Source organism: Hibiscus syriacus, unplaced genomic scaffold (genome assembly GCF_006381635.1).
Source record: "Hibiscus syriacus cultivar Baekdansim isolate YM2019G1 unplaced genomic scaffold, ASM638163v2 tig00110174_pilon, whole genome shotgun sequence".
NCBI lineage: Eukaryota > Viridiplantae > Streptophyta > Magnoliopsida > Malvales > Malvaceae > Hibiscus > Hibiscus syriacus.
This window is the reverse complement of record NW_024062612.1, coordinates 3849249-3862565: the sequence shown is the minus strand read 5'-3', so window position 1 is coordinate 3862565 and position 13317 is coordinate 3849249. Positions and strand designations below refer to the sequence as shown.

Genomic DNA, 13317 nt, shown 5'->3' with positions numbered 1-13317 from the left:
TTCAAAAGGAGGTGTACTTAACACACTTTGAGATCCACCTTCGAAAATACGGTGACGGGCTTATGGTATTTGACACCATCATTGTTGTTGCTGAATCGACTTATCTACCTTGTTAACTATATATAATATGATCTCATTCACCCTCACCTGCATGTTCTGTGAAAGATGCTTGAGTGTGTTGCATTGCATCCCATAAAGCTCCCCAAGTCGACTGAGTCTTGGTTGAAGTATGATATCTAGTATGGAAACTGAAACTAGCCTGAGATGAATAATAGTAATATTCAGATGCTGAAGTAGAAGAAGAAGATGACGATGATTTCTTCGACTTGGCAAATTTGGTCTTGTTTTGTTCCCATTCTCTCCTCTCTCTCCTGCTATTGTGAGATATGGCTTCTCATTTGCTTCGTAATTTCAGAGATAGAGAGAATGGTCGAAATATAGGTCCATCGGTATAATCTTGTAATGCACGGGGGCTAATAATTGACGCTTATTCCATTGCTCAATGTAGACAATGTGTTTCTTTGACTAATCTTCGTTATGTTTCCCACGCAAATCAATTCTATGGAGCGCGTCAATGTCCCATATTTGCGTATGAATCGGTTTATGAGACGCAAACTGTCACAACACTCTATCAGCGACATGCATCTCAACAATCGAAAAATGTAATACAGGAGTCACAACACACCATAAATCGGACCCATAAAAAAATCCTGGTGAAATAACCGTTAGATCTCTTCATCGCAATATGGAAACCAAGAAAATTGTAAATATTAATTATAAAATATAGTATATATAAAGTTAAATAATTTTAAAAATAATAAAAAAACTAATATTTACCGCATATCGACCGACAATGTCAATCCTCATCCATATATCGTTTTTAGTAACACCCGAAAACTTCGTATCAGTTATTTTATGGCACTATCTAAAAAATATATAAAAAATGATTAAAAAGATATAAAAATAAATTAAATAAATATATTAAAAAATTAGTTAAAAAAGTAAAGTTAAAAAATTACCTTCCAACCAAAGAGAACTCAACCGGGGCTATTATAATTGGCGTAAAAAATGCTAACTGATATCAAGCCCATGACTGTAGCAATATTAGACAGCTTGCTACATCAACTTTTCGATCCTGGCCGACAATTGTAGCCTTGCAAAGATTCTAGTACAAAAAGGCTAAAATTATCGAGCCCTAACTAGTATTACGACACTTATCAAAATTATTTAATATAGACAGATACTGAGTGTGCGCCAAATTACTGGATTTATCTGGTAATAATATCCCTCCGATCAGTTGGAGAAGATATGCTCGGGATGCAAAAATAACCTCCTCCTCGATAGAGTCGTCTTTCACTTGAAATTTGAACTCCAACCACGTCATCCGATCTAATAGCCGTCCATGACCTTGGATTGTGGCAGCCTTCCCAAAACTTCGTGGACCTTAGCGATGGGGTTGTAATCGTTCCGCCTGACGATGGTGGAACTATTCATAGGAACACCGAGTTGGTAAGCAAAGTCTTCCAAAGTAATCGTCGCTTCACCACTTAGGAAATGAAATTGTGCGTCTTGGGCCTCCAACGTTCAATCAGAGTCGAAATCAAAGTTGGATACACCTTAAAGCCACAAAAATATGGTTGGATATATACCAGATATCTGAAGATATATTATCATCCGCTTATGCGAATCTCTCGATGTCATCCCGCACTGACGAATGATCCATACTTCTTCCGGACGGAGTTCAACCAATAAAATATGAACATTATCGAGGCGTAACATGTCATCTTGGGAAGCCATTTTTCGAGATTTCTTTCAGAAGTACAAACTTTGCTCAAATTTGTTTGTAACAAAGGATGGTAAAAACAATTACACCCCAAACCCCTATATATAGTCCCAATCCCAACGGCTATAATTCAAAAATCCAATGGAACTCGTCACGTCGAGGTGACGAGTTCCATGAGTATTGTTGCTCTTTAACCAACGACTATAAAACAACTACTTTTTTTAATTTGAGGTGATGGGTTACATTATTTTTAAAATTTTAAGTTTAAAATTTAAATTATTTTTATAAATTTTTAAAATAATTTTTAGGTGACGAGTCCATTAATTATATTAAATTAATCGTCTATGTGGGGCCCACTCATCCGGATCTATTAAAATATTATATCTTATTGAACGCATCACCTCGAGGTTCTGACATCATTGTAGCATTTGTCATATTCTTTAAAATAAAAAACCGAATTTCCTAATGGGCTAAATAAAAAACTCGGGGTCCTATTGGGCCGAAAAAACCTCTTTAATTAGTTAAACTTAAGCATAATATTCTCAGAAATATGATTTTTAAATTTTTCTAAAATTAATATTGATTTTTTGAATTCCGCAAGCATTATTGAAAGGTAATACGCTTAAGTTATAATCTTAAATTTATAAAATAAAAATATTATGCATTTCATTGTATTTTTATTTATATAAAAGCAAAGGATATGTTTTATTGAAGCTAAATTTCTACTAAAAATAGATTAATAAACGAGATTAGTTTTTTAATATAATCGTTTGGTCTCCCAAACTATCATTCATAAATATTGCTTTGGTTAAAAATTTAAAACCATTGAAATTCAGCCTAAGCCTAACTCCATTCTTAGTCTTCTTTTTTCCTAGAAAATGAAATATTGGTTCTAATGACTACCCAATGGTTGACGCAAGAGCCAAATTTGAAAGTAGAATAAAAAGCCTCGCGGAAACAAACGCAAAGGTCTTTAACAACGTCCAACAGAAAGCGTGGACAAGATTAAGTTTAGGCATACTGCAAACTCAATCTCTTTCTTCTTCTTCTTCTTCTTCTTCTTCTTCTTCTTCTTCTTCGTCTTCATCTTGGTCTGTTTTGTTAGGAAAAATCCTCAATCCTAAACCCTTCAAGGATTTCTTTTGTTTGTTTTCTTTAGGGGGAGAAGTGGGGGTTTTATTAGTTTGATTACTTGGGGCAAGGTAATGTTTTCATGATTACTATTTGATTGCAATCACTATCAAGCTTGTTGATTTCCTTTCTGGGTTTTCCTTTCTGTACGATGTGTGGCGTTTAAGGAGACATGGGTAATTTTGGGGATTAAATTCTTGGTACCCATATTCTCTATATTTTTAGCCCTTTCTAAATTGTTATTGTTATCATTCTTAGGGAGAGTTGCTATAGTTTTTTTTTATTATTGTAAAATTGGGTTCATTGATGATCATGCTCTAGAGCTGATTTGATTAGCGTTTACCTACCAATGACTCTGATCTTTTACTGTTTTAGTTAGGCTTATAATATTCCCCCTCAAGTCCATGATACCGAATGGTTTTATGATTGGTTTTTTCTGTAGGTTGTGCTTATACAATAAAGAGGGATTTGTTACTTTATAAGGGAGGCTGATAACATGGCTCATAGCGCGGCAGCATGTGCTGAGAGGGCAACCAGTGATACGCTGATCGGTCCAGATTGGGCTCTAAACATTGAGCTATGTGACATTATAAACATGGATCCAGGGTATATCATTCTTTTATTTTTCTGTAGTCAACCTTTTCGCTGCGCTTCTCTAATTTCTGTTCTATGATGCATTCTAGTACCTATGGTTATTATTTGGAATTGTTATTTTGATTTATTTGGAAGCACAAGTACTTCTACCTATGGAATTGTGATATGAATTCTGAAATGTATTGTGGGCACTTTAAGAATTTTCAGCTTGCAAGCCTTGTTTGTCGTTGAGTGCACTAATCACTATTTAAATTGTTTTATAGGCCAAATTTTGACCCTATCCACCTTAGACTAGTATAATATAACATTAGAAGAGATTGTGACGCACTTTTGTGGGTCACTTCACTGTAATTCAGTTGTTCCTCAAAAAGGAAAGCGGTGGAATTGGGAAGGAGATTGCTTGGTTAACTTGATTTCCTCTGCGAGTGACGTAGATAAGAGTTGGGTTTTCCAAATTCGGTTAAAAAGGTAATTTGGCTCTATCATTAATGGCGAGTTGTCACAACTTTATTTTACCAGAGAGTTTCAAAGGGATAGATTGTGGAAGGGAAAGAATTTTGGATCTTCCATGTAGGTACACTATGGATCTTGTAGGAGAAGGGAAAGAGAAATTTCATGTGAGAAAGATTTTCTGAATCTTGTATGTGCTGTGGCATTGACAAAGGAAGACGTTTCAAGGCACATGCATACTTGTACTCTACTCCTAGATAGATAGATAGATAGATGAAAGCATTGAAGGATTTGAAGTCTGAACATGTTTGAATAAGAAAAATATCTAGTGTGATGCTAATAAATAGAAGATGTACTCTAGTTTCATCAAATTTTTTGTTTGAAGAATGAATTTTTCTGTTCCAAGGTTTCAATAGATCAGAAGCACTATCTGTTGTTTTAGTTGCATGGTTATCCCACGCCCATGATGGGATTAATTCATGTTTGCCTTGTTATAACTTCTTAGCCTGTTATTCACATTCCCTGATGCATGATGGATCCTAGCTTATTTGATTGACATTCTTCATTTTTCTACTGCAGGCAGGCTAAGGATGCAATGAAAATCCTCAAGAAGCGGTTAGGAAGTAAAAATCCAAAAATACAGCTACTAACTCTTTTTGTGAGTTACATGTTTCTCTTCAAGTTCATATTTCATACATTATAGCTTCTTTTTAAGTATTTTATTTGAAATCCACTTTATGGTTTAATAACAACTATATGTTGGTTCTTAATAATTTACTTCAATCACATGATCTCAAGTAACTATTAAATTAGTACTACCCTTCCACTCCCCTTAGTGGTGCTTGATGATAAGAGGTAATAAGATACAATGTATCTCATATCTTGGTTCAGGTATTGGATTCTCTCAGCAAAAATTGTGGTGAGCATGTTTTTCAGCAGATTGTTGAGCGTGATATCTTGCGTGAAATGGTTAAAATAGTAAAGAAAAAGGTGACTTATTTTCCTCTAAATTTTGATGATTTTTCTTGCTAGTTTCCCTCCTTCTCGAACTCACTATTTGTATTCTTCCTTCTGGTTTACTGTGCAGCCTGACTTGAATGTTAGGGAAAAGATACTTATTTTGATAGACGCATGGCAAGAAGCCTTTGGAGGATCTAGTGGAAAGTATCCTCAATATTTTGCTGCATATAATGAACTACTGGTAAGTGTTCTATTATTGCTTTGGAGGATCTAGTGGAAAGTATCCTCATTACTTATGTGCATATAATCCTGTGGCCTCTTCCATTGATTACAATTTTCATTTTTTTTCCTTACGAGGTTGCTTGGAGCAATTTTGGTGATGTAAATTTGTATATTGATTTCCTAGGCCTTTCAGTACTAAAAATCATTTGTTGCATTTTCTGATTTGAAAAAGACAAAACATCCTTTACTGGTGTTTTCTCCATCATATCTATCCATGTCTGTTTCTTAAAGTTCTTTTTGGTATTTACCAGGCTGCTGGAGTTGAATTTCCACCGCGAGAAGAGAATACTGTACCATTATTTACTCCACCTCAGACTCATCCAATAACTCATCACCCTCCTTCAGCATATGAGGATGCTGCTATTGAGGCCTCTCTTCAGCCTGATGATTTGGGCCTCAGGTACTACCTTTGCTAAAGCTGTTATTTTCTGTTTGTGGTCATATAGTTTTCTTCGACACCAATATTTTTGACGGGACAAATATTGTGAAGCTATTGCTCCAATGAATTATTTTAAAACATTTGCTTCTTAGATCAAAATTCAATTAGATTCAGAAAAGAAGATTTGTGTTAGGTGTCTGCAAAATCATAACTGTTTGCTTGGATTACATTTCTATTCTCTGTCATGTTTTTTTCTTTGTTCACATATAAATTGTAAATCATCTAATAGCGAGTAAATTGTAAGCCATCATATTTGTACTGTATGCTAAATTTTGATCTTTATAATTTGCATTGTTATCTCAATCTCTATTGTCTGTGATTTTATTTTCTTTACTAACTGAAACTGATGCAGTGCATTTTCTGAACACCTTTCTTTAAACATCATTTTCTTCTTTAGTAGCTAAGCTCATTAGTAAATTGTTCCAGATAATTGGAGTTAGAAAATTTACTGGGGTTTAATTCACTGCAATGATAAAAAAAAACACTGCAAAGATACTCTGCTGCATCTTTCTTCTCTCTTTGCTGCTGACATGTAAATTTTCCTGCATAAACATGCATTATTTCTGTTATCAAGAAATTGTAGTTGAACCTTGTGCTTTTCCAGCTTGCCAGAGATTCAAAATGCTAGTGGAATAGCAGATGTATTAATGGAAATGCTTAGTGCGTTGGATCCAAAGACTCCTGAGGTAAAAACATTTCCCTGCAAACGCATCATTTGTCGCTTGGTCTATGCTGCTCTACTTTTCTTATTATCTGATTGCTGATAAACATAGTGTTTTCATTTTCTTCTTTGTTTTTGTATTTAGTACAGGGGAAGTATATCTGTAAAAGTTAATTTCTCTTATATGGGATTAGCTTCATTAATCCTCTTTTCTTGTTTCACTTTGAGCAATGCGCTTTCTTAATTCTGTGGCTGCAGTGCTGTCTGGTTCTTCCCCCTTATTTTTCTGCGTTTCATTAGGAATAATTCCTCAATTTCAAGTGAATCTAAGTTATCTCCACTTTCTTGTTAAGTGGTGTTATCCCCCATTTATTTAAGCATTGGGTGTCTATGGTCATATATTCAAGTTAGATCCCTTCTGCCTACAACTTGGCTTTAAGTTAGATTAACGTGCTGTCACTGTCAGAGCCCAGGTGTGTTCTGTTGTTCCTGCCTAACCCCATGTGAGGTTGATGACCCTCATTTGTTTCTTTACACATGGGGGGGCTTTGTTAAGTGGTGTTATACCTCTTAAGTACTGGGTTTTCATGTAGTCCTATATTCAAGTTAGGTCTCTTCAGCTATTACTAATTGGTTTTAGGTTGAATGCTCAGCACCTCTGCTACAGCCTCTGAAATGGTTCCCTTTGCTTACTTTACTGTATTACAAAATTTATTGGATAATCTCATTAATTTATGTTCTGATCTCGTTTTTGCACTGCATATATGTTTCTTGGTAGGATTATTCTTTTTTCTGAGCTTATTTAATTGTTCTTATGTGATTCTTATAAAAAAAAAAATTGTTCTTATGTGATAATAGTTTCTAACTGAACATCTTAATGCATGCCAGGTGATTACAGTACTGATTTTTTTAGCCTGATGCAAGTTAAATAATTACCCCTTTACTGTTTTTGATGTTATACAGGCTGTGAAGCAAGAAGTCATCATGGACCTTGTTGACCAATGCCGTTCTTACCAGAAGCGTGTGATGCTTCTTGTTAACAATACCACGTGAGAATCTGTATCTTCAGTTGATTTCCCACCTGTTAGAATAATGCCTGATGATTGCTTTTGCATTTCCAGAGAGGAGGAACTTTTATGTCAGGGATTAGCACTAAATGACAGCTTGCAGCGTGTTCTTTCGCTGCATGATGACATTCTGAAAGGAAATACTGTTCTGACAGGAGCGGTAGCAGAAACTCCTGTTGTGCCACTTGTTAATATTAACCATGAGGATGATGAGTCAGAAGATGAATTTGCCCAGCTATCTCATAGGTGAATTTATCCTGTTATTTTTCCTCGCTCCATTCTCTGTTTGCATCGTAACATTTTTCTGCTAGTTTACTGTAAATTTTTCTAATGCACCATATTAGCCTTTCACTTTGAAAACATGAAAAACTCGTAAATTTCTACCAGTTGAAATTCATCTTTTAGCACATGGAAATGAACTGTGGATACTTAAACCATATTGTGTTCATGTGTTGCATTCCCCGACCCCCATTGGATTTTTAGCCTTGCAATTTTAAACCATGAAAGAACTTCTATCAGTTGAATTTCATCTACTTGGCAAATGGAAATGAACTATGGACACTTAACCATATTGGGTTCATGTGTTGTGTTCTCTGATATTCATTGGATTTTTTTTTTCATTGGAGGAATTCATTATTTATATATATGAATTATATCGGCACTTAACCATATTGTATGGATGTAAGTGCAGCAGTTTTGTCTTGTCTATTTATTCTCTAAATTGCATCTTGTTAAACATGCATAAAGACTGCTTTGAATATAGGTTTTTAAGATTTGAGTAACAGGTCCTTGATTATTAGCAAGAATCCCTATTTCCTGTCGTTTGCTGCTTCCTTTTTTGTGCTTTTGATTTAAATTTGAAAAAAATAACCTCAGTGACCAAAAATGCCTTATAATATACGATTTTAACCAACTTTTTTTGGATTTGCCAAAATGACCAACTAAATCGCAATGCGATCGATAATTCGCAACGCGATCTCCGGTATCGCAAATTAGTTTCCAGATTCGCAACGCGAACTTCGACTATCGCATTGCGATTTACATATTCGCATTGCGATAGTCCAAGTTCGCGTTGCGATTTATTCCAAGTTCGTTGCGATAGTCGAAGTTCGCGTTGCGATTTATTCCAAATTCGTTGCGATAGTCCAAGTTCGCGTTGCGATTTATTCCAAATTCGCAACGACGGTATTGCATTTGTTTTTTAAGAATTTTCTCTAAAAAGATAGTATTCGCGCGGACGTGTCGAAGACACGTATTACCACGACCACGACCCGAGACGAGACGAGACGGACGGCGGCGGCGGCGGCGGCGGCGCGCGAGAGTCTCCCTTGTTCTCTATCACTCAACAAGGAAGTGGTAAAGTCAAGCCTTAAATACCATTCCCAATAGTGTTTCCAATACTATGCGGGATTGAGCATTACCAACACTTGTTCCCAATACTATGTGGGATTGAGCTTTAAATAGTGATATTATTTTTGAATGTTTTGCTTAAAATTGCAATAATCGCGATTGATTGTAGATTGACTTTTAATTATGACATATTTAATCGTATAATACTAATGCAATTGGTTGTTGATTAAGTTGTTTTAAGGTGCATGATTAATTGTTTCCTGAATAATCACATTGTATTGGAAACAAGTGTTGGTAATGTTCAATCCCACATAGTATTAGAAATGGTATTTAAGGCTTGGCTTTCCCACTTCCTTGTTGAGTGATAGAGAACAAGGGGGACTCTCGCGCGTCGCCGCCGCCGCCGTCCGTCTCGTCTCGGGTCGGGTCGGGTCGTGGTCATAGTCATACGTGTCTTCGACATGTCCGCGCGAATACATCTTTTTAGAGAAAATTCTTAAGAAACAAATGCAATACCACCAGTCGTTGCGATTTTGGACTATTGCAACGAATTTAGAATAAATCGCAACGCGAACTTCGACTATCGCAATTCGATCGAACTTGGACTATCGCAATGCGAATATGTAAATCGCATTGCGATAGTTCAAGTTCGCATTGCGATAGTCGAAGTTCGCGTTGCGAATCTGGAAACTGATTTGCGATACCGGAGATCGCGTTGTGAATTATCGATCGCATTGCGATTTAGTTGGTCATTTGGCAAATCCAAAAAAGTTGGTTAAAATCGTATATTATAAGGCATTTTTGGTCACTGATGTTATTTTCTCTTTAAATTTAATGAATCCCTGTACTCACTTATTACAGATCATCGAGGGATAATTCTCAAGGACAGGGCAGTAGAGTACCTAAAAGTGAGCCTGGGCGAGTTGATCCATTTCTTCCTCCTCCATCTGCATCAAAAAGTCCTGTTGCTACAAATTCTGGTGTGGTTGATTACCTTAGTGGCGATACCTACAAAACTGAGAATTCCCCGAAACAAGAGAACCTGCACCTCATTCCGTTCGCACTCGTAATCGCACGAACCCTCTTGCTCCATCATCACCTCCATACCATTCTGGTGATTCCGGTTCCTCACCTCTGATCAGTGGTCAACCTGTATATGACAAACCAGCTTCCTTGTACAAATCCGCTGATGCTGAGTTGCTGCCTCCAGCACCCTGGGACATTCCTGCAGGAAACATTCCACCACCCCCTTCAAAGTTCAATCAGAAACAGCAATTCCTCGAGCACCAACACAGTTATCCTGGTGGTTCTTCTAATTCCAGTAATGGATCCGGTTCTTATGACAGCTTGGTTGGACAAACTCAAAATCTATCCCTTAACTCGACGACCCCAACCAAAGAAGTAAAACCGGAAGACGCTCTCTTCAAAGACCTGGTTGATTTTGCCAAAGCTAAGTCGTCTTCATCATCGAAGCCCAACAATAACAGGTCATTTTGATCATCTCCAGTAGGATGGTACAGGTCGTCAACAGTTATTAGATTATCGATTTTTGTACTGGATTATGAGGCTTCGTGTTATTAAATAAACTTGAATTTACACATGGCTTATGGGTTTTGTATGCTGTTTATTGGTTTAGTTTGAGACAAACTCCATATATTTTGCATGTAATTAATACTGGGTGTACCGTTTCGTCAATTCAATATTGCATATATTTTGATGCAATTTTCATACTTTGAATTTGGTTTTTGATTTTTTACTGCATTTGCTTGAGAATGGAGAATTGATGTTCTCCACTCCTTTTATTTTTTATTGGATATAAAATGGTTTTACTTTGGGTACGAGCCCTTGCTCTTCAATATACGCTTAAAAAACCTAATAGTTTTGAGTTTCATGTTTAATATTTATTTTAATTAGGACATTTTATTTGGACCTGACAAATTTGATTCGTACTCAATTATTCGAACTGAGTTACTCGAATCAAGACCCGAATATGATAACTCAAAATTGACCCGAAACCCGTAATAAACTGAATCAAACCAAAATCAACCCAAATTATTGTTTAACCGAAATCAACCCGAACTGAAATAACCCAAATCGAAAGTAACTCAAATCAAAAGCAACTCGAATTTAAGTTACCCATATTCGATCTGAACTAAACTTTGACCCGATTTTAACACGATAATTAAGTCTAAGTGAACATATAATTGTATTATTATTATTATTATTATTATTATTATTAGTAATTTGATAAATAGTAGAATGATGTATATATTTTATTTTCATTTTATATTATACAACTAGTTAATCACAACCTTTAGTAATAGTTTAATAGTTCAATATTCTAATTTGATATTCAATTTTAGATTTTAAATATTTATTGATTCAATTCATTTAAATTAAAGTTACAAAGAGCATCACCAATTATTAAGATGACAAAGAGTAACGACGGTTGACCTAAATCGAAATAACATGAATTGGCCTAAAAATCTAAAAGTTAATCTGAACCGAAACCAACCCCAAATGATCCAAAAATTTAAAAGTTAATCCGAACTCAAACCAACCCGAATTGACTCGAAAATCTAAAGTTTGACTCGAACCGAAACTGAGCGATATGAGATTAACCCGATCTGAACACCAACCGATCCGATTTGACCAGACACGATACCTAACCGAGCTAAATTTCCATAGACTCGAAAAGTAAGTAAAATTTGATTCAACTAAATTTTATTTTTTAATTTTGAGTCAATTAATTAAAAAAATTTTAGTTTGAATTTACAGTTTGAGTCGAGTTTAGATTCTCAAAAGTTTAAATGAAATAAAAATAAAAATTTAAAATGTCTTTGGTATGATCTTTAACTAAATAATTTGATCCTTAATTTCTTTGTTTCTTCAATTATTTCTTCATTACGTCCATCTTTTATTAAAACTGAATCACATGATTCCAAGCACTTTATAATATCTATGTATGTAAGTTCACTTTCTATTTTTGAAAATAAATTTTATTTTTTCAATTTAATCCTTCAACTTTACATAATTTTCATATTTCTTAAATTCCTCCTTTGTATCAAATTTATTTTTATTGAAATTGAACCATTTATCTTATACCACTTTATAATACATATATATTCAAAACTTATTTTTTACAAAAAATGATTTTTTTAATTTAGTCCCTTAACTTTATATTTTATTCAATTTGATCATCTGATTATAACTCTCTGCAAATTTTGTATTCCCATAAGTTATTTGACTCACTCAATACTTAGTCTGAAAATACATCCTAACAAATAACATAAATAAATTATATAATTTTAAAGATGAGTGACCAAAATAGAAAGTAAATAATTAATGAATGATTCAATAAGTAATTTGCCCATAGGGTGGCCATGGCCTAGGTAGGCCTAGGCTTGGATCCTCCCCGGCTTGTAGGTGGTTTTTTGGATAAAAAGTCGTAGTCGATAATTTTATGGAGAGTGATGAGCTAATGGATAATGTGAAACTGGGATAGAGAACATCCCCTCAACAACTAATGTATGGTGACTTTATATACTAACTTTAGTGTTAGATGTTAAGTTTAGAGATCATGATAATTATTTGTAGGTTAAAAGAATTTGTAGGCGTCGTTGTCAGATGGCATACTTGACTATGACAAATCACTTGGGCCAACATGTAATCATATCAAAGGATCATAATTTTTCGGAGGATATGAAATTCTAGAAGTTTTTAAGAATCATGAAAGTTTAGATCAACGAAAATATTCTCACGAAGACTTGGACTAATAGAGAATTAGTTGCAGAGCTACTACTGCGGAAGAGATTAAGAGGTGGCATGATAAAGTTGGAGTTTAAATTACTTGAAAGACATGAGAGAAACACAACGATAATATAAATGAATGGAATGAAAAATATTTGAGGCAAGAGATTAGGTGATGATAATCACAAGGGGGATGTAGAAAGGCCACTCCCCCTCTCTTGGTCATCTAAATTTGAATGTGAGCACTAATTGGGAGTTCCCTGTGCCCAAGCCCCACTGGATGAGGCCTCCACCCTCTTTTTCTTCTGTCTTCTCCACCATCTTTACGGCTTAAGATTCATGAAACGGAGAACCCACCTGATAAAAACACTCAACGCTCCTGGAACAGCTTGCCCAGGTTCGTCGAGCTCCATATGATTTCGAGGGTCTCAGATAAAAAATGAGGTGAGAAAGAACACAAAAATCTAGCCTTTCCCTGTCTCTATGTAACTGTGTAATTACAACTCCATTATTGTCGGTATTTAACCACAGAGCGATTCAGTTAGGTTCTCTCTCTGCCATCTCCCTACTGCTTAACTTAGCTAAATAAATAAACTTGAAATCAGTTCTCCCCACCCCAAAGAAGGGTAGCCGGATAGAGAAGCACATCAGCATGTCATCTTCATGAACATATATGTAAGTAAACAACATAACATATGAATGATTACAAAACTGTAAAACATATGGAGTATATGACATGTCTATACTGATCATCGATATAAAATTGGAACATCACATCCTTTTCTTATGAGAGCATTGATATAATCAGTTGAAAGATGAGGGAAAAAGAAAAAGAGTTAAGTATGGAACG

General features: G+C 35.2%; 1 pseudogene; it reads left to right on the top strand.

Moving 5' to 3' along the window:
* Positions 1 to 2765: 2765 nt before the first annotated feature.
* Positions 2766 to 10385, top strand: LOC120216955 (annotated as a pseudogene).
* The last annotated feature ends 2932 nt before the right edge of the window (positions 10386 to 13317 follow it).